The 23565-nt window shown below is 38.9% G+C and overlaps 1 non-coding gene across 1 annotated transcript; it reads left to right on the forward strand.

Annotated features, from left to right (window-relative positions):
• Positions 1 to 1610: 1610 nt before the first annotated feature.
• On the forward strand, positions 1611 to 1717 carry LOC115526108. The gene has a single exon (XR_003972539.1). It is a non-coding gene; the product is annotated as a U6 spliceosomal RNA (small nuclear RNA).
• The last annotated feature ends 21848 nt before the right edge of the window (positions 1718 to 23565 follow it).

Here is a 23565-nt window from a genome sequence, read left to right on the forward strand (position 1 = left end):
CATCTCTGTTGTTATTTCAGAGGTTGGCCAATGACCTGAGAGAGTTCCTTAAATGCCCGGAGCCAAAAGGGGAAAAAAAAGCTACTCTCTCAGTTTTTGCATCTTGACTATCAGCTGGGGCATTCCTTCAGTGAGAAACCAGCCTGCAAAAGCAAGCTCCACCAGGAATGTGGGCCACCATTCCCATAGCTGCTGCTATCCCTGCACTGGGGAATGAGATAGTAGGCAAATGGGCAAAAATGCCACAATGCCCTCTTACTGAAATTCAGTTGCCCTTTTCTTCATTTAGGAGTGTTCTGGTTGTCCTAAATTTAAGATTAGATTACAGAGTTCAAAACCAAAGATTGCCAATTTCTGCCTGTTTCAGTGGAGGTACCACTTCTTTAAGTGCCCGTCTCTGCCCTTTTATGTGATGTCACTCTTGTATTTTAAAAACTTGTGTTGTCGGGGTGCCTGGGTGGCTCAGTCGGTTAAGTGTCTGACTTCGGCTCAGGTCATGGTCTCACGGTTCATGAGTTCGAGCCCCACGTCAGGCTCTGTGCTGACAGTTCAGAGCCTGGAGCCTGCTTCGGATTCTGTGTCTCCTCCTCTCTCTGCCTCTCCCCTGCTCATGCTCTGTCTTTCTCTGTCTCTCAATAATAAATATCTAATCTCTATGAAAATACTAATTATAATGGGAGGTTTGGGGAGATTTGTTTCCATGCTCCATGAACTGTTTCTTTCCTCTGATTTCCATTTTTCAGTTTGTTTTGTTCTTTATCTTTTAAGTGTTCCTCAAAGATGTCATTGACTATTAATATTTAAGAGTAACATACTAAAAAGCTGACTGTAATCTCTGTGTGCATGAATAGGACTCTGACAGGTGGATCACACTGTAAGTGACTGAGTGGAACCCTTGCCATTTCATTAGAGGACAGGAGCTCTCACTGTTTTGCATGGCGACATTCACTTGTTTTCAGAGCTGTTGTACCCTGTTGGCTGTCATTTATGTCTCCAAGTCCAGAGCCCCTCTTGTTCAACTTCACTGAAAAATCAAGCTATGGTCTTCTTCAGAAGGGGAGGACAGTTTCCTGCCTACATGCCAGGATTTTGCTGCTCCTTATATACACTTCCAATCCAATCTTCCTTCCAGCTCCACTCTACGTCTCTGCTTTCAGAGGTTCCTGGCACTTCCATTCCTGATCTCTGCCAGGCTGTTGCAGCCTCCATGGGCTAACTTCCCATTGGCTTCCCCACTTGCAAGCAGTGAAGTTATAGCTTTCACCTTGCTGCTAAGACAGCAGCAGTGACTTGTTCACCTGCTTTCCATTACACATTTTGTTGATTGTCTCTCATCTGCTATTGTCTTTTCACCTGTGGTAATTTGTGGTCATTTTAATGAAGCTTGGGGAGGAGAGGAGATCAACTATGCATTTAATCTGCCATATTTCCACGATTTCTTTCATATCATTAGGGTGAAGGAAAGCCAATGACACTGAATGAGTGAGATAAAACAACTATAGACTCAGTAGTTTGGTAATAAAGCATGATCATGGCATTGTGGCAGGGAGTGGTTAGCTCATTCCTTCTTATTATAGGTTATCGACGTTTTGTTTTGAAAATAAAGTATGGTGCTCTCTTCGGCAGCACATATACTAAAATTGGAACGATACAGAGAAGATTAGCATGGCCCCTGCGCAAGGATGACACGCAAATTCGTGAAGCATTCCATATTTTTAATAAAAGTCACTCCTGCAAAAAAAAAAAAAAAAAAGAAAAGAAAGTATGAAGAATTGAGACTGACAGAACAAATGTCATACAGGAGCTATCTGAGCCTGGTCAACAAGGACCATCTAGAAGTGAAAAGACTTCGATTATAACTCATTCCTTGTTTCTGATGTAAACTCTACTACTTACAAAAATAAAAAGGAGAGTGACAATAGTCTCCCTCCCTCTTCTTTTTTTAAGTTTATTTATTTTGAGAGAGAGACCATGAATGCACAGCAAGGAAGGGGCAGAAAGAGAGGGAGAAAGAGAATTCCAAGTAGGTTCTGTACTGTCAGCACAGACCCCAGTGCAGGGCTCGATCTCATGAATCATGAGATCATGACCTGAGCCGAGGTCAAGAGTCAGTCACTTAACCAACTGAGCCACCCAGGTGTGCTTCTCTTCCTGTATTGTTCTGTAACAGTTCATTTTCCATACTCTTCTTCTGATTAATGTAAAAGGTTTTACTTACTAAACAGTTAAGACACCAGCACTAAAATCCTTTGTAGTTCAGCTCAGTTCAAGCTGAATTTTCACTACTTATAAAAAAAAAGACGTTATATAGGCAGGCTCAAGAGAATTTACTTAGCCTAAGGATTGTACAAATCCTATTATATACCAGATAAATAAAGGACAAAATAAGCCTGCATTGAGTGCTCTAGGAGTGGTGGTGAGATGAACATTATCCTCCACATAAATATCACATTGAAATGAAGTTTTGTTCTGCTCGAGAAATGTTTATTGAGCTATTGCAGGTTCTGTGTTTGCAGTGGTGAAATAAAGATGAATGAGTCAGTCCTTCACGCCCTTGGGACCAAGGGAGGGAGGTGGAGAAGTGACTTCAGCACAGGATGGCGTGTTTCCTGCTAGAAGTACACATGGATTGCCAACAGAGGCCAAGGAGCCACATCCGTGCGGGGCAGGGCGGGGGGGGGGAGCTCACTTTGCCTCGTCAGGGCCCCCTGTGCACATCTCTTTAAAATACTGTGATCAATACTGTTGGCAGCTTGAACTCAACTATGTTGGCAATACTTACACCTCAGAAGTTGGCCAATGCTACAAATCAGAACTTTCCCCCCAAAAAGCCAGTTGTCAAACATTTACCAGAACAATGCTGCCATTTCACTCTACTTGTTTGCACCTTTCTCCACCTAAATAGCCTCTCCAGGACAGACTGGTGTTCACTTAAATTTACCTCTTAGAGTTGCCCCTACTCTCCTTCCTCTTTGTTTCTTGTCACTTAGGACAGAAGTTGGGAGCTTTTTCCAGGTGGTGAGACAAATCCTCATTTAATCTCTCTTGAATGAGGTGAGGGTAGGAGGCAGGGGCTGATTTCCTCAGCTAGTCTTGACTTTTTTCAAGCAACGCATCATTAAGTCCTTTCAGCCTGCCTTCAGAACACACCCGGAATCCAGTCCCTGATTGCCATGTCCACTCTATCAACTGGTCCGGGCCATCACCGTCTTTTGTCTGCCCAACTGCAGTTGCCTCCCTGCTTCTGCCTTCACAGTTTTTTCTCCACACATCAGCCAGAGTGACCCTGCTTTGTTTCTGATCATGTCATGTCTCTGCTAGAACTCTTCAAAGGGCCTTCCATCTCACTGGGGGTAAAAACTCACATCCTCAAAAATGGCCTCCCAGGCGGCTGTGATCTGGCCTCCATTGCATGCTCTGTACAGCCTCCTTGGCCACTTCTCTCACGAGGCATCAGCCATACCAGCCTCATTGCTCTTCCTCAATTATGCCAAATATGCTCCTGCCTCAGGGCCTGCCTGTGTGCTGAAATTGTTCCCTGATATTCCTCACTCAGTGATATTCCTCACTCCCTGATATTCCTTTACCTCCAGCAGATCTCTACTCAAATACCACTTTGTCAGGGAGCCTTCCCTGACCACTCTATTTAACATGGCCATCGTCCCCATTCAGCCACCAACACACGCATCTCACTTGGGCCCCCCAGCAAGTCTATTCCATTTCCCTCCTTTGTGTTTGTGCATAGTGCTTAGCATTGTGTGATCTATTATGGACGTTACTTATTTTCTTTTTTTCTGATTGCCTCCACTAGAATATAAACTCCATAAGGGCAGAGATGTTTTTGTTTGCTGCAACATCCTTAGCACCTAGAACAGTGAGTGGCACGTTGTAGAAGAGAGGGGAAGTGTGGTGACAGCTTAGAGGTCAACTTAATCTCCCAGGACTCACTGGGGATATGAACCAATCTCTGTGGGTGAGCTGCAATCTTCCCGGAGAACATGGCCCAGTTAGAGAAGGGTGGGACAGAAGGAGGTCTCCCCTGGCATGTGGTTTACACTCACACACCCCTGGGAGGGGTCCTGCTAGACTAACGTCCACTAATATTGTAATGACTAGTTAGTTCTTTGTTAGGGATTTGTGGCAGCAGGCTGAGAGCATGGGCCACCGGGAGAAAGGGGAGATGGATAGAGACTAATACTTACTCTCATTTGTAAGCCACCCTGTAGGTGCAGAGCATGTCTACCTGCACTATCTCACTTGTGCCTCATGACAAGGCTGTGACATAGGCAAGAAAGATATTATTGTGCATTTTTTATAGATGAGAGCAATGAGGCTCAAAGAGGCTAAATGACTTGTCCAAAGTCAGATACCCAATAGGAACAAAAAGTCAAACCCCACTGCCCTTTCTAACACCCCATTCAGTTAAAAGGTTTTAAACTAACTCTGGCATATGCTATTTGAAACTACCTTGAAAATTGCCTTAATTTTTTTTTAATTTTTTCTTTTTTTGAGAGAGAGAGAGAGAGAGAGTGAGTAGGAGAGAGGGAGACACAGAATCCAAAGCAGGCTCCAGACTGAGCTGTCAGCACAGAGCCCAACACAGGGCTTAAACTCACAAACTGCAAGATCATGACCTGAGCTGAAGTCAGACACTTAACCGACTGAGCCATCCAGGCACTCTGAAAATTGCCTTTCTGGTGTGTGATATGAGTTCCTTACCTCTCACTGGAGAAAAGAGATTGGGATATAGTCATTTCTCTTTTGATTTATCCCACAGTCTAATCCAATATAGTAATATTAAAATATGCCTAATATTAAAATATGCCATGATCTCAGAATTCAAATGAAGCCACAGAAGCATTTCTTGAGTGCCGAGCATGTGCCAGAAATCTAGGTTACTTGACGTGTACTTCTTCAAATTCTCAAAATAACCATGCAGAGTGGGCAGTGGTATCCCCAGTGTACATTACCTGCCTAGGTCCCAACTGCTAGGTGAGGCGGACCTTTAAGATCTGCCCAGCTCCAAAGCCCATCTTTCTGATGCACCAAGCTGTCCCCTTATAACAACAAAGTGACTTCCAAATTAGGGTGCTCCATCTGTAGGATCCATCACCTCTTGCTATAATAACTGTCAAGAAACACAAAAGAGAAAGTTGGTTTCAGTATGATTAGTAAGCAGATTCTCCTCAGGGCCTTGGCCAAGCTATAGTCATTTCAAACACATTCACAAAATGTGAGTCTTTCTTGTTTGTCAGGTTGCTCTTTTGTCTTCTTATCTACATTTTCCTATTTATATTCTTTTTATCTTTGATCCACCAAATGGAAACGTCCCTTAAAGAAGAATCCTACCATCATCTGGGCAGATTGGATTTTGGTGAGAGGAAAATTGAACGACCTGCATTTAAAATTGGTAGTTGTCATTTGCAACTATGTGGATGGAACTGGAGGGTATTATGCTAAGTGAAATTAGAGAAAGACAAAAATCATATGGCCTCACTCATATGACGACTTTAAGAGAAAAAACAGATAAACATAAGGGAAGGGAAACAAAAATAATACAAAAACAGAGAGGGGGACAAAACAGAAGAGACTCATAAATATGGAGAACAAACTGAGGGTTGCTGGAGGGGTTGGGGGGGATGGGCTAAATGGGTAAGGGGCAGTAAGGAATCTACTCCTGAAATCATTGTTGCACCATGTGTTAACTAACTTGGATGTAAACTGAAAAAAATTAAAAAATTTTTAAAATAAAACAAAATGAAATAAAATAAAATAGATAGTTGTAGAAAACTGGTGGTTGCCAGAGGGGAGGTGGGTAGGGGGATGGGTAACATAGATGAAGGAGATTAAGAATACACATATCATGAGGAGCACTGAGTAATATGTAGAATTGAATCGTTATGCTATACACCTGAAACTGATATAACATTGTATGTTAATTATACTTGAGAAAAAAAGAAAGGAGATTAAAAAAAGAATTGTTAGCTGTATTGAAGAGTATTGATCCCAACTCCTTGTAGGGTGTCTACTTCATGTTGGTTGGTTGTTTTTGGTACTGGTCTCCGTTTGGGACATCTTGCCAGGGTCCACCCTGTAATGTGACCTCTGACATTAGGTGTTTTTCTAGCCTCATTGATGGCCTTTAAAAGGGCAGAGAACATCCTTGAACAAGTTTAAGAATGAGTGGCTGACTATTATTAGGCTTCAAAATATGTTAGCACTCTTGTAATAATTCTCAGGAACAATTTGGTACATAGAGAATGGAATGTACACAAGAGAACTTCCTTTAGGCATGTTACCTGTGCTTTTTAAAAAATTCTTTTTTAACCGATCTCTTGGTTAATAGCAGCTACATAGACAACTGCTTGTTTTAAATGACACTCATCCAAAGTTTTAGAGCTGGTATCATTCATTCATTCATTTAGTAGCTGTTCTTTATTTACATATGCCAGATACTGCACTAGGCACTAAGTATAAGTGGAGAACATGATAGATGTGTTCCTCACTTCCTGACACAGGTAAGATGGATTTCATGAAAGTATTGCCTGAAAGATTATGAAAGATTATGAAAGATTGCCTGAAAGAAAAGCACAGGGTACCATGGAGTGTGTGACAGGGAGGGACTGTAGCTAGACCAGGAGATCATCTGTCTACTTTCCTTCCTTTACAGATCAGGAAACTGAGGCATACTACAGTTAAGCAACTTTATATACCAGATAGTTCCATCTTGTCTCAAAATCTTAATTATTAAATGAAGTATCATATTCAACTAAATTTCACAAAATTTTAATGGCCTAGAAGCTAAGGAATTTATTAATTTCTTCCATTGGTAAATAATAGTAGAATTTGAAAATAATGCTTAGGAGGTACCCCCAACCAAGATCCAGGTATTTCTGTTACGTTCTTTAGAAGAAGAAGAAGGAAAAAGAAAAACAATATATGTATACATATGAATATATTTCATATATATTTACATATTCATATATATTATGTACTTCTATGTCTCTAAGATATATTGTTATGTAAAAAGAGAAAAGTGGAGGGGCACCTGGGTGGCTCAGTCGGTTAAGTGTCTGTCTTTGGCTCAGGTCATGATCTTGTGGTTCACGAGTTCGAGCCCCGCGTCGGGCTCTGTGCTGACAGCTCGGAGCCTGGAGCCTGCTTCCGATTCTGTGTCTCCCTCCAATTCAAGGTCTCTCTGACCCTCCCCCCATTCATGCTCTGTCTTTCTCTGTCTCAAAAATAAATAAATGTTAAAAAAAAATTTTAAAAAAAAGAGAAAAGTGGAGGAAAGTATATATGGAATGCTATCGTTATCTAAGAAAGGAGGAGGTATGTCATTATATATTATGTATATAATATATATATAATACATATACTTATATTAAAGTATATAAAGTGTATTTTATGCAAATTATATATAAAGTATATAGGAAAATGTATTATAGAATCTCTATAATACATATTTAGTATATATAAACTATATATGTATTTGAAGAAAACAATGAAGGATAAACCATAAAAATTTAAAAATTATTAGCTATGTTGGGATGGAGGGTATAGGCTGGAAAGGACTGGGCTATAATGTATGTTTCTTTGAATATGCCTTCTTTTGTAGATTGGACTATGGAACCTTATAAATATTTTACTTAATTATAGAAAAATTGTAATGTTAAAAAGAAATCTGTAAAAATGGAAAATAAAAAGAAACAAATGAACCTAACAGAGTATTCAGTGGTGGGATAACCACACAGAGAAGAATCATTCCAAGCAACATTAAGCCACAGGAATTTGACCGTGGAGTTTACTCCAAGGGTAATAACTTCAAAATCAAACAAAAACAACAAAGAAAACTTACATTGTCAATAATCATATTGTTTAGTTAATGAGGGCATTGTTATTTTGAGACCGTTGTATGTGTAATGTGAGATAAAGCAAAAAGTAACTATATTTGACATTGAGAAACAGAATATTTTATGGGAAAGATATGGATGTAAGATCGATGAGGTTAAGTAAAAACTCCATTGTCCTGATGTGACTTAGAACCTCTAGTATGAATTCATGATGTATTTTTTCTAAAACAAAAAAGAAAACTTAGGTCTTTCCATTAATAAGCACTAAAAATGATAATCAATACCATAAAAATAACTTGTTGTAGTGCTTGGATAGTGGCCTGTAAACATCATTTCCAAAGAAAACTAAATAGGACTTCCTTGAGAAATGGGTGAATCGAGGTTTGGGGCAAGATATGTAGAAGAGGGGCCTTCAGTATCTTGCCCTAGAGGAAGCAAAGAAGCCACCAAGGACAACTAGGGTTGTGTCAGAAGGATTCTGGAAACAACTTGTGAGACCCTCATTAGTCCATGATGGAACAAAATTAGCATCAATAAGGATACGAATTGTAAATACTGAAATATACCAAACGGGTCTAAATCCATGAATTCATAGTAATACTTAAAAAATTCTTGATTACCTTTAGAGAAGACTAAAGAACCAATTCATTATTATGAAAACTGATGAGTGAAGCGAAAGAGTCAAGCATGTATCCTACCTTTTTTATACAAGGAGAGAAACCAGACATCATGTACCCAATACCTATGAAATAACCTTGTCAAAGGTTGGAGCCTGAATTTGATTAAGCTTGTAGGCCTACTACTAGCTTGTAGGAAATACAGATAGAGGAACATGCTAAATAAATGACACCACAGGTATACAACTGGGGATGTAATCACCAGAATACAAGTTTTGTGAAACTCTGAAAGTTAAAGGAAAGAACCAAGTAAAAATGTTGGAACAAATCTGTAAATTAAAAGAGACTTAAAAGACATATTAGTAAATCACTGTACATGGGCTTTATTTGTTCCTTATTCAAATAAATAAAATGTTGCAATGTCATATTATAATCAGGGAAACATTCACTGGGTATTTCAAAATGTTGAGGAAATATTAAAGTGAGATGATACTGTATTTTTATGTAAAAAGGGGAATCCATGTCTTTAGAAATATGTACAGATAAAAAAATATAATGTTTGGGATCTGCTTCAAAATAATCTAGGGGGAAGTGGTGAAGGTACAGAGCATATGACTGTTCAAAGTTGATAGTTGTTAAAGCAATTGATGAGAACATATTCATTATACTTTCACTCTACTTTTGTATATATGTATTTGAAATTTTCCATAATAAAAAAGTTTGTGCAATTTCAAGAATGTGCTACAAAGAATAATGAAGCAGTATAATTATGCTTGAAGGGCAACCATTGTGATAACTCGATTGATAGAGATGAGAAGCCGGAAAAATTTGAGATTTATATTACAAAACAGCTAATCTCTTCTTATACTACAAAGCTTTGCATTGGTCTCAGAAGGATTTTTTCCCCAATAAAATATTTTAAAGATCGGGAGTTTTACTTCCATTTCTGGCACGCAAAGTAACTGGTACAGGACAAGCCATCTTGGACAAAAGCAACTATGAACTGGACAAAGTAAGGGCTCCTGGGTGGCTCAGTCAGCTAAGCATAGACTTCAGCTCAGGCCATGATCTCACAGCTTGTGAGTTCGAGCCCCCCACGTCGGGCTCTGGCTGACAGAGCCTGGAGCCTGCTTCAGATTCTGTGTCTCCTTCTCTCTGCCCCTCCCCCGCTCACATTCTGTCTCAAAAAGAAATAAACATTAAAAAAATGACAAAATAAACTGGACAAAGTATATGAAGTAAAAGTCAGCAGTGCATCGCTATGAGCCTTGAGAAAAGAGAAATACAGGAAATGGGCCCCACCAAGGCAATGGTATAGTCTCAGTTGATCAGTCAGAAACTGGAGTTTGGCATGGATAAAGCAACTGGAAGATGTGGGCAGGGTACTGGAGGAGAAGAAGGTACAATGATGGGAATATCCCAGACATCCAGGAGTCTGTGTGGAAATTCACGTTTCTTGGCTGGTCTTGAAGGCTGGTCTTCAACCTTGGTTAGAGTTCTGGCCCACCTGAATGGATTTGGCTCACTGAGGACCTGTGCTTTCAGCTGAGACCCAGAAAGATCATGCCTCAAGAGAGACTACAACCTGGAGTGAAGGAAACACATAAGTTCAAAACCACAATAGAACCACCCTAAGAATAAAGTCTTGACTAGACCAAAAAGACCTGCCAGCAATTTAACCTCCTGCCAGAATAATCCTCAACATGCTTTAGTGGAGGATGACTGAATCCATATTCCCTAAACACTATCATCTAAAATGTTGAAATATGATAAAAAACTACTAGACTTGTGGGAAAAGTAGGAAATTGTGACCCATAGTCAAGAAAAATAGCAGTCAATAGAAACAGACCTCAAGATGGTCTAGAGGTTGGAGTAAATAGACAAAAATTTAAAGTATATATAATATATATATAATATATATATTATATATACACTTTATATAAGTAATATATACTTTATTATATATTTATATTATATATTATATATATTTATATATTAAATTTAATATAAATTATGCTTAAAGGGCAACCATTATGGTAACTCGATTGATAGAGATGAGAAGCCAGAAAAATTTGAGATTTATATTACAAAATAGCTAATCTCTTATATATATAATATATTATATATAAATATATTACATATATTTAATATATTAAATATTAAATGTAATATAAATTATATATGTATATTAAATATATAAATATATTGACTTATATATTATATAAAAATAAATATATATATTTTATGCTTATATAAGTATATATATACTTTATATATATATGTATATATATATATATATATATATATATATATATATATAAATGGTACAAATGAGCTAATAGATATGCAACCTTGCCAGACAACTGGGAACTACAAGTGCACACATATACACAGAAAAATATAGAGCTGAGAAAGGAATAAAAATAAAAATCCACTGAATGGATATGGTGTCCATGTGAAGACATCTTACATGTCTCCTTCTCCAGGTGGTATAACTGACTGTTGGCCTCAGCTGCTGCGCTTTGTAATCTATACCTGTATTTGCACAGATGCCAGGCCTTTCCTGGCATGCTTCCTGTAAACAAAATGGCATTTTAAAAATACTGACGGGGAAAAACTTTTGCCAATCTAGAATTCCAAATTCAAAACTGGTAAAATATAGATTTTTTTAAAGGTGGTAGGATTAATTGCAAGCAGACCTATACTATAAGAAATGCTAAATAAAATTCTTCAGGCTAAAGGGAAATAACACCAGATGGAAATTTGGACTCTCAGAAAGGAATAAAGAATAGTAAAAAGGTTAAATACATGTACAAAGATAAGAGAATATCTGTTTTTTTCTTCTCCTGATTTATTTGAAAACAACTGTTTATGGCTAAATAACCTCACATTTTAGAGTTTTTACCTTGTGTAAATGTAAAATATGGGATAAGATGAGCACAAGAATGGGGTAAATTCAGTTGTACTGTTGTAAGACTTTTGTTTAATGTGAAATGATACAATATTAACTCTAAATAGATGCATAATCTCTATAATAAGCACTGAACAAATACAATCAAGGAATTAAAGTAGAATATTAAAAAGTATATTATTAGCCCAAAAGAAAGCAAGAAAGGAAGAACTGAGGAACAAAATCAGATGATAACTAGAAAACACATAACAAAATGGTAGACTTACACTCAACCATGTAAAAAATTACATTAATGTTGATGGGTTAAACATTCTAATTATAAGGCAGAGATTGTCAAGCTGTTAAAAGAAATATCCGAGTATATGCTGTCTAGAAAATATGCACTTTAAGTACAAAGACTGCGCCAGGTTGACAGTAAAGGAAGAAAGACATATAAAAAGAGGAAGCACAGAGTACTTGTGGCTATTTTAATATAAGACAAAGTAGACTTCAAGAAATTGAATGTTAGAGATAAAGAGTGGCATTTCATTGGGAAGATATAACAATCCTAATTATATACATGCCTCAAAACAGAGCTTCAAAAAAACATGAAACAAAACCTTACAGAGTTAAAGGGGAACATAGATAAATCCATAATCATGGTTGGAGATTTTAAATGTCTCTCAGTAAAAATAATAGAGCAGCTAGGCAAAAAACATCTTTAAGGATGTGGAAGATATCAAGCACATGCCTTAAACCTCTTGAACTAACTGAAATTTATAAAGAACACTACTACCAAAGGAAGCATACATTCACTGCCTTTTCAAGTGTGCACGAAACATTCATCAGGATAGACTACATGTTTTGCAGTAAAGTAAGTCTCTATACATTTCAGAATATTGAAATCTTACAGAATATGTTTTCTGACCATAACGGAATTAAATTAGAAATCAATAACAATAAGATATCTAGAAAAATTCCCAAATATTTGGAAATTAATATAACATGAAAATTTACAAGATACAGCTAAAGCAATGCTTATAAAGGAATTATTTAAATAATCTAAGTTTCAATGCTAAGAAGTTAGAAAAAGAGCAGCAAATTAAATCCAAAGTATGTAAAAGGGAGTAAGTGGTAAAGATAGGAGAATAAACTATAAAACAACAAACTATATACAATTTATAAACTATAGGCAAGACTGATCAAAATAAAAAGAGAGAAAACACAAGCTACCAATAACAGGAGTGAAAGATATCATTACAGATCCCACAGACATCTAAATAATAAGGCAATATTACAAACACCTTTATGCCAGTATAGTTAACAATTTACATAAAATACATAAAGAACTTTAAAAACAACTTTCAAAAACTGTAACAAAAAGAAATAGAATATCTGAATGACTGACCTATCAAAGAAATTGAATTTGCAAAGATGAATCGTATCATACATTTAAGGAAGAAATATTACCAATCTTACCCACTTGAAGAAAATAAAAGGTGAGGAAATATTCTCCAAATTGTTTACAAGGTCAGCATTATCCTCATACCCAAAACAGCTAAAAAATTACAAGGAAAGAAAATTGTAGACTTACATTCCTTATGAACATGGTTGCAAAATCCTTAACTAATATTGACTAATTGAACTCATCAAGATATAAAATTCAATCTTGACCAAAGAACTTGACCGAAGCATGGAGGCTGGTTATGAGCACATGTCTGCAAAGGGCAGAGAATAGACAAATTGAAGGGTCAGAGAATACCTGTTGGGGAACTCTGGGAAATAAGAATGTGAGCCAGACTGAGAAGACAAGATTGGACTCATAGCAAGTGGTATGAAACCACTGGGGGTTCTTGGACAAGGAAAAAGTTCTAGAAAAGTAGTACTTGAGGAAGGATGGCTGTAAAGTAAGATATAGGATGGAATAAAGCAGAGAGAGATGGGAATCGGGGAAGTTAGCTAAAAGGCTGAGGGATGTGGGTCTTAGGGAATAGAAGATGTTTAGTTAAGTTTGATGGAATGAAGAGAAGGGAGGGGGGGTTTAGAGGAAGAAACGAGAGGATTTAGTGCCTGGGTGGGATGAAGGAAACAGGATTCTAGATACAGGATGAAGATGAGACATGAGTTTCAACTGTTTCCAAGGGTTCTGTCCTGAAAGAAGGGAGGAGTCACAGTTCTGTTGGCTGAGAATAGGAAAGTGGAATGTAAGAAGGAACTATCTTTATGGGGAAAAAGAATGAGGAGTTCTGTTATGTATATTTACTACTTGATATAACAGCAATATGTATAAGCAGAAATGTCTTGTAGACATTAGGAAATCCAGGATGAGAGCTAGGCTGGAAATATCAGTAGAATTAAGATGAAATTATAAGGATAGAGCATAAATGGAAAAGAGTAGCAATTCAAGGGACCAAATAAAAAGAGTTGGGGAAAAAATGTGAAACTTCCTGCTTCTTGGTAATAGCCACCTTGAAGCCTTGCCTCTCCTGTCTCCCCACACTTGTCTGCTTTTAATGCAGCTGAATCCAGAAGACCTGAGTAGAGAGGATGATGTCCCCCTCCTTGAGTCAGTGGCTGGCCATAGTCACATTTGCCACTGACATGGACCGCGTGACCAGGGAGGACCCCTGGCTTCCTTGTTCTTCATGTCTCCTTGGATTTGCTGAGTCACCACTCACTGACCCTCTTTGCATACATGAAGTTCTCTCCCTTCCTGGTCCCTTGAATAGCCTTGGAGCTCTCAGGTTCTGAAGGACTCCTCCCTAGAGAATGAACGCTAACCTTCTACATCAACCACTATCTCCTCCCTCATCACCAGTTCTGGCCTCATCTATGTTCCAGTCTTCTGCTATCAGGGCTAGTGTTTATACTCTCTAGCCCTCTGGTGCCTCGTTTAAAAAGTTTCTTCACTACTGGTTATAAATGCTTGTAGGAGGATCTAGTTTGGGAAGACTACAATTGGGAAAACACAGCTATTGCAAGAAGTGTGTGCGACTCAGTAAGTGAGGTGGATGCCTTTTGAGTCAATTCTGAACCCAGAATTTATGTGACATGGAAAATTGCATGGCTTGCTGAAGGAGTTCAGCCTTTTCTAGGAACCCTGATATATACTTTCTTTCCTGGACGAATATCATGTGCTTCTAACTATCATACATAACACCATTTCCAATCAAATAGTTCATTTTACCAGCTATAATTTAAATCACTTGGAATTTTGGGAAATGGTTAATAAAAATTAATGAGTTAATGTCATATTCAAAACGTGTTAAGAGCTATAAGATATTAAAAACCTTTTTTTAAAAAAGTTTATTTATTTATTTTGAGAGAGAAAGAGAACATGAGTGAAGAGGGGAAGAGAGAGAAGGAGAGAGAGAATCCCAAGCAAGCTCTTCACTGTCTGTGCACAGTCCCACTTGGGGTTCAAACTCACAAACCATGAGATCATGGTCTGAGATGAAATCAAGAGTCAGACGCTTAACCAACTGCGCCCAAGATAATAAAACCTTTAAAGGATTTAGCTTAGGAAGTGGAAGATACACACACACACACACACACACACACACACACACACACACATATCAGACCAGATGGGCTATGTGACAAAATGCTCTCAAAGTAGTTCTGTGGCTTCTTCCTACAGTTACAACTCTGTCAAGAAGATCCTCCTTATTCATTCTCCTTAGGAAAAAAATCAGTGTATCAATGTCCATGGTGGTAAGCCCAGTGAACCAAGGGCTGGATATTATGCTCTCAGGTATTTCTGCCAACAATGAGCTAGTTTTCTCTACACTTGCCTAGGCTTTTTTGTGAGATTTTTTTTTCTTTGCATTTACCCTAACATTGGACCCATTCTGTATCCTTTGGGATCAGGGACAATCCCTCACACAGTTAGGACCAATGTAGCTCGTCCATATCGGTGCTGGCAGTCAAGCCGAGGTGATTACTGAGTACTTGGGCTGGGACTCCTTGGGTACACAGGAAGGGATGGCTTTCAAGTTTGTTTGAGGAGAACTTCTTCAGAGTGAAGAAGTACAGGGTTAAGAAGGAAGCAACAGAGCCATGGATTAGGGTTTCTGGGTTTATCCTTTGTCCTTTTATGAACACACAGATAAATTCTCAAGCCAGCTCAGTAAACCTCTAAATATAGTAAACCACCACCATCCAAGCTAATAAAGTCAAACTTCACCCCCCAAGAACGCATTCTATACACAGTAGTAAGTAAAAAAGTAAACATAGAGAACCACGGCTGTTAGAAAGCTTGTGTATTTTAATGGAGAGGAAAAGTGCTCAGATTGGAGCCTGTGGATTTAGAATTCCATGTAAAAATGGAATTACTGATTTGACACAATTGCTTATATCTATAGAGTACAATAGTCAGAAGATTAGAAATGTAGGAGATGTTGGCAGATTTTTAACAGCTCAGCTACGAAATCAGAGACAGCCAAAGCAACAGATTCGCCAACTATAATTCTGGGATTTGAGTAAAGAGGTAAATAGCCTGGCATGACTTAGGAACCTCTGAGTACCTTACTCTATTACAATACATCCCAGGAATTGGAATCCATAACAGTGACCCTGTGCCAGCAGAGGTGAAATTATGTCTGGAGCTGTCTGTTTGAAAGGTATGATTCATATGATATATGTTACAAATAGTTTTTAACCATGTGAATGCAATTATTATCATTGTACTTTGAGACAAACCTGAACTTTCTTGAAACTTTGCTTAGGTGAAACAGTTTATTCTTTAATGAGGCCAGATATTGAGACAGGGCCATAGCATGAGAATAACATATGACATGCTATGGAGGTTATGTTATCCTGTTATCAATGAGGAGTTGTTAAAGAATTCTAAGATGATCATATCTGTATTTTTGGGAAATGTCTGTGGAATAGTGCCCACATGGATGAAGGTAGGTGAGGCCTGGAGCTATGGAAACCAATTAGGAGGCTTTTGAAATATTCTAGGAGAGAGGATGAGCATTTGAGCCAGGGGAGTGGAGTGAGAATGTGGAGAAAGATGAATACGTATTTGCGTGCTATTAGAACAAAACCTAGTGACTGATTAGATGTGGGGATAATGGAAGTATGATTCAGATTATCTTGGGCAAATGAGTGGATGGTGACACCTCAGATAAGGATGAGGAAGGGGGATGATGAGTTTGGTCTCGGCAGTACTGAGTTTGAGGTACTTAATATATGTAGGAAATGGGTTTGGGAGGTTACAGTACATAGCTGATTGATGATTTCATGGATGTGGATGAGAAGTTTCAAGGGTCAATATGTAAAACAAGGAAGGGAAGGAGAGCTGACAGAGAAGAGCGTAAGAAGAAAAGTGGGCAATTTTGTTAGAGGTCTGAAAGAGTACTTACTCCATCATCGGATCAGACACAAAAAAATCCCTTTAGACCCAAGGTATTTGAAACAATGATTTCTCTTTCCCCTTAACTTAATCATTTTCCTTTTATAACTGTTAATTATCTTTACTTATGCTTTTTTAAAAATTATTTTAGAGACAGAGAGCAAGTGCAAGGAGGGGAGAAGGGCAGAGGGAGAGAGAGAGAGATGGAGACAGAGAGAGAGAGAATCTTAAGTAGGCTCCACATTCATTGTGGAACCTGACCTGGGTCCCGATTCCACAACCATGGGATTATGACCTGAGCTGAAATCAAGAGTTGGACACTCAGTTGACTGGGCCACCCAGAAACCTCTATACTTATGCTTTTTAAAGTTTTAAGTTACACCAATGCTTTTTGCAAACAGGTGAGATATAAATTATAAATTATAAGGGAAGTTAATAGTTTCTTGATTCTGATGGTTTTTAGGCCTTCATTCCTAAATAGGAAGGTGCTTATGTGGACTCCTGGTTAAACTGCTTTTTCATTTGTAATTGTTTAAATTCCCCTCCACTTAGCTTAGGCTATCAGACAAACATGACTTTTTAAAAAACAAATGCAAAAATAAAATAAAATAAAAAGAAAGTGCAAGCAAAATACCTTTGTTTTCCAGATCTTCCTATATTTCCATTCTGGAGCCTTTCAGTTCTAACAGGATTCAGTAAAACCTATAGAGAACTATATGTATTTTTCTTCCCAGTGTGTTTACTGTGTTCATGATGTCTGGCCAACAAAAATACTTGGGTTTTCTCACTTTTCTTTATATGTAGTTTTGGATATGGCTGATATTTAGAATACTTAGATATTGTACTAATCTAAAGTCTCATCATTATATGCAAGTGTAATAATACTATTTCTTCTGGGGAGGAATTCAGTGCTCTAAGTCCACAATGGAATAGATCTTGGTAATTACCTACTGAATGTTAAAATATCAAAGACATCAACACAGCTAAGTGTTTCAGGCTGATCTGAATTCAGTCCTGTGGAAGATGCTGCAGTAATGTGAAGTTCCAATGTATTACGTCCCCTGTGATGGTTAACATCAAGCAGTGCACCTGGTTGTGCACCTTGCTTGGAGGAAGCAATGGCCAGATGTGTAATTGTATGCTGTGGCCAGTGGTTTGACTGGATGATCAGAGACTTGGGAGAAACATGATTGGAAAATCGGGGTCAAAAACGACTGTGTTCGCACTTTCCCGTGTTAAAACAAAACAAAACAAAAAAACGAAAACAAAAACAAAAAAATATCCGGGGGAAAAGTATGTGGATAGACCTCTCTGACTGGGCAAAAACAGGAAGGTATCTGTGTGCCACGTGAATGCTCACCAGAGGATGCCCTCAGCAGTGGAGGATTTAAATAATCATGTGGATAGGATGACCCTTTCTGTAGCTATCATTCAGTGTCTTCCCTCAGCCACTCCTCTCATCACCCAGTAGACTCATGAACAGAGAGGCTGTACTGGAGGGGATGAAGGTTATGTATGGGCCCAACAACACAGACTTCCATTCACCAAGGTCAACATGGCCTTGGCCACCACTGAGTGCTCAGTCTGCCAACAGCAGAGATCATTAAGTCCCTGATAGGACACCATGCCCTGGAGTGATCAACCAGCTACCTGGTAACAGGTTAATGACATTGGACCGTTTCAGTCATGGGAAGAGCAGCATTTTGTTCTTACTGGAAAAGACACATACTCTGGGTATGGATTTGCTCTCTGTGCATACAATGCTTCTGCCAAACTATTGTCCATGGACTTACAGAATGCCTTACCCACCATCATAGTGTTCTGCATAGTATTGCTTTGGATACAGAAACTCACTTCATAGCAAATGAAGTAAAGCAATGGACCTATGCTCATGGAATTCACTGGTCCTACCAGGTGCTGCACCATCCCAGAGCCGCTGGTTTGATAGAAGAGTGGAATGGCCTTTAAAAGACTCAGTTACAGTACCAGCTCAGTGGCAGTGCTTTCAGGGCTGGGGCAAGGATCTTCAGGAGATTCCAGACTCTGAACCTGGATCCAATATACATGTTGTTTCTCCCAGCCAGGAGAAATCCAGCAATCAAGGAGTAGAAATAGGAGTGATACCACTCCCTATTACCCCTAGTAAACTGCTGGCAAAATGTTTGCTTCCCGTTCCTGTGAATTTATGCTCTGTTGGCCTACAGGTCTTTGTTCCAAAGGGAGAAATGTTTCCATCAGGAGACACAGCAATGATTCCACTGAACTGGAAGTGAAGACTGTCACCCGGGTACTTTGGGCCTCTCATGCTTTTGAATCAACAAACAAGGGAGTTACTGCACTAGCTAGGGTGATTGATTCCATGAGGAAATTGGACTATTCCTTTACAGTGGAGGTAAGGAAGAGTATGTGTGGAATACAGGAGATCCTTAGGACACCTCTTAGTATTACCATGCCCTTTGATTAAAGTCAATGGAGGGCCACCTGAGTGGTTCAGTTGGTTGAGCATCCGACTTCAGCTCAGGTCATGGTGTCCCAGTTCATGAATTCGAGCCCCGAGTAGGGCTTTATGTTGACAGCTCAGAGCCTGGAGCCCGTTTTGGATTCTGTGTCTCCCTCTCTCTCTGCTCCTCCCCCACTCACGTTCTGTCTCTCTCTCTGTCTCAAAACTAAACATTAAAAAAAATTAAATTAAAAAAAAAAGTTAAGTCAATGGAAAACTACAACAACTCAATTCAAGCAAGAATATTAATGGCCCAGACCCTTAAAGAATGAAGGTTTGGGGGGCGCCTGGGTGGCTCAGTCGGTTGAGCGTCCGACTTCAGCTCAGGTCACGATCTCACGGTCCGTGAGTTCGAGCCCCGCGTCGGGCTCTGGGCTGATGGCTCAGAGCCTGGAGCCTGCTTCCGATTCTGTGTCACCCTCTCTCTCTGCCCCTCCCCCGTTCATGCTCTGTCTCTCTCTGTCTCAAAAATAAATAAACGTTAAAAAAAAAAATTAAAAAAAAAAAAAAAAAAGAATGAAGGTTTGGGTCATTCCACCAGGTAAAAAACCATGACCGGCTGAGGTGCTTACTGGGGTCAAAGAGAATATGAAATGGACAGTAGAAGAAGATTGTTATAAATACCAGCTACAACCATATGACTAGTTACGGAAATGAGGACTGTAATTGTCATATTTCTTCCTTATTTTGTTATGAATCTGTTTGTGTGTAAATATTTAGTCATATCTTTGTTTTCTTCTTTCTCTTATCATGTAACATCAGAAACATTAATTTTATATCATAGTATTTAAGTATTGTTAACTTTATGTCATAGTATGTAAGTTATGATATCAGGAAGGGGAAACATGACCCAAGGACTTTTGCATCCTTTTCTGCAAGAATTAGTATGTTTTTTTATTATACACAGGATATTTGTAACATGTTAGATGTAAGCACAACTGTGTTATTGTTTTTATTCAGAGATTAAGTATGCTTTACAGAGATGTGTACATGTGCCAAGTTGACAAGGGGTGGGCTTGTGATGGTTAATTTTATGTATCAATTTGTCTGGGCCATAGTGTCCAGATATCTGGTCAAACTTTATTCTGGATGTTTCCATGAGGATGTTTTTTAAATGAGATTAAAATTTAAACTGGTGGGTTTTGAGTTCTGGTTCAAGATGGCCATGTGGGAAGATCCTGAATTCATCTCCCACAAACATACAACTACATATGGAACAATTTCTCCTGAATAAAACCTAGAAACTTGTGGAATGACTCCTATACATTGGACAAATGAGAGGGAAAAAAAAACCACATTGAAGCAGGTAGGAGAGTCTGAGACAAAATCTTACTATAAATACGCCACCCCTGGTGCTGTGACCCACAGTTAGAAGGGAATTCAAAACCCAGGGCTTCTCTCTGAGTATTGAAGGGTTTGTAACTGACATCAAACACCTCAACTTTTTTTTTTTTTAAGTTTATTTATTTATTTTGAGAGAGATAGAGCATGAGTGGGAGAGGGGTAGAGAGAGAGAGAGGGCTAGAGAGAATCCCAAGCAGGATCCACACTGTCAGCCCAGAGCCCCATGTGGGGCTCAACTGAGACCGTGACTTGAGCTGAAATCAAGAGTTGGATGCTTAACCGACTGAGCCACCCAGGTGGCCCAAGCACATCAATTTTTAAGGCCTGAACCTGAAAGATGAACCCCTCAAAACATCTAGATTTAAAAACCAAGGGGGCTGATGTCCATGAGACCCACAAGGGTACAGTGATCTGGGAAGCAGGTCTTAAAGGGCTCACATGCTCAGATTCATTCACCCTAAGTCCCAGCTCAGAAACAGCCAATTGCCCAGATTTTATGTGAAAGAAACTCATTTGCTAATTGTAAAGCATGAGTCTGAAGGGCAGGCATCTAAGGTAACACAATTTTGTGACTGCTGCCAGTGGAAACCTCTATATCATCTGGCTCTGGTGTAACCACAGTGAGAGTTCTTAAACAGCTACCACCTCAAACCACAGAAAGAAGCAACAGACCCAGGAGCCTGATTTTTCTGTAAAAGAGGCTTATTAGCTTATCATCACTGCTGCAGCCTGAGGGGCATGCTCCTAACTAGACACATCTAAGGACTATAATCCTCTCCAGAGACCTTGGAAGGTGAGCACTGACAACGTTCTCTTCCCCTGCCATGCTCCAGAGCACCAGTACCTCTCAGAGGGAAGTGATTACATGCATCTGCTGCCCCAGTTTCTGTGGTCACCACCAGGGAACAAGCCTTGATTGCCTGGCTCTGGTGACCAGGGGGACTGTGTTCATGAGTCACACAGGACTGTAACAATTGAGACAGTTCTTGGCAGACTACCACTCTAGGGCACTACACAGACAGTAGATTGAAACACACCTAGCCTTTCTGTGAAAGAGGCCTATTTGTTTGTCCTGGAGCTTCAGGTTCAGCACACATCTATAGGCCTGCAGAGGAGATCTCCAAGAATATAGGCCAGTGGACACCATCTTTGGGATCCCCCTCTGTCTCATCGCAGCTCCCAGGAAGGAGCCTATACATCTCTGGAACCCCAATTTTTGTGACTGTTACCAAGGGCATACCTCCAGGTCATCTGGCTTTGGTATTCAGCAGGACTTACACTGTGGGACTGTGGTCCCACAGACTCTATATATTTTGATGCTTTAGGAGCTACTGCCTGAGGGTCTGGCTTCCAATCACCTTGAATCTAGGTGCTTACTGAGCTCTTCCCCTTTGAAACACCAACAGGTCTTAGCACCCCTTCAACTACTGGGATCCATTAAAAATTACATAGGCTGCTTGGTCAATCACAAAGATTTGAGAGGCAGCTAAGGTAGGGTTGAACAATAAAGCTCATCTCCTATATTCCTTGTAGGGGTCTCACTCAAGACTGAGGGAGATGGTTATTTCATCTAATATTTAGAAAACAACACAGAGAGTCAAGCAAAATTTTAAAACAGAAGAATTTGTTCCAAATACAAGAATAAGATAAAATCTTAGAAACAAACCTTAACAAAATGGAGATAAGTAATTTTCCTGATAAAAGGTCATAATGATGCTCAGTGAACTTGGGAGACAATGATGGGATGAACACAGTGATAACTTCAAACAAAGAGATAGAAAACAGGGCAGTGGAATTTATCCAATCAGAGAAGCAAAAAGAAAAAAGTATTTTTAAAAAGTGACTAAAACTTAAGGGACTTATGGGACAAGTGGACTTACACTCACAGTGTAGGGGTCCCTAAAGGAGAAGAGAGAAATGGGCAGAAAAACTTTTTTGAAAAAAATGGCTGAAAACTTTCATAACCTGGGAAAAGAAACAGACATCCTGCTCCGGGAAGCTCAGAGAGTTCCAAGTAAGGGAAACTCAAAGAGACCCACACCAAGACATATTATAATTAAAATGTCAAAAGTTAAAGAATGAGGAGATAATCTTAAAAGGAGCAAAAGACAAATAACTTGTTATGTATGAGAGAACACCCATAAGATTATCAGCAGATTTTTCAGCAGAAACTTTGCAGGCCAGGAGGAAGTAGTGTGATAAATTCAAAGTGTTAAGAGAAAAAAAACTCCCAACCATACTCTACCCAGCAGTTTTCATTCAGAATTGAAGGAGGCATAAAAACTTTTCCAGACAAGTAAATGCTAAAGGAGTTGATCACCACCAAATTAGCTCTATAAGAAATGTTAAAAGAACTTCTTTAAGCTGAAAAGAAAGGCCACTAATAACTAACTAGAAAACATATATAAAAGTATAAATTTGGGGGCACTTGGGTGGCTCAATCGGTCAAGTGTCCAACCTTTGATTTTAGCTCAGGTCATGATCTCATGATTCATGAAACTGAGTCCGGCATCAGGCTCTGTGCTGACAGAAACGAGCCTGCTTGGGATTCTCTCTCTTTCCTCTCTCTGCCTCTCCTCCGACTTACACTCCCCCTCTCAAAATAAGTAAACAATTTTTAAAAAAGTATAAATCTCACTGGTAAAGGTAAATATAAATATATCCTATTATCCACATTACAATTAGTATCATGATTAAAATACAAAAGTATTAAAAATATAACTACAATAATTAGTTAAAGGATACACAAAACAAAAAGATATAAAATGTGACATCAAAAATATAAAACATGGGAGAGGGGAGATAAAAATGGAAGAGATTTGGAATGGATTCAAACTTAGATAACAACTTAAAATAGATATGCCTCATGGTAACTGTTGCATCCACATGACTCCTGAAACAGAATGCTACAGGCACCAGTGACAGTCACAACAAAGTTTATTGCAATGAGAGGGCAGCCTTGAACAGCTGGGGTACAGAGTTTTTATAGCCGACCACATCGT

Source organism: Lynx canadensis, chromosome A1 (genome assembly GCF_007474595.2).
Source record: "Lynx canadensis isolate LIC74 chromosome A1, mLynCan4.pri.v2, whole genome shotgun sequence".
NCBI lineage: Eukaryota > Metazoa > Chordata > Mammalia > Carnivora > Felidae > Lynx > Lynx canadensis.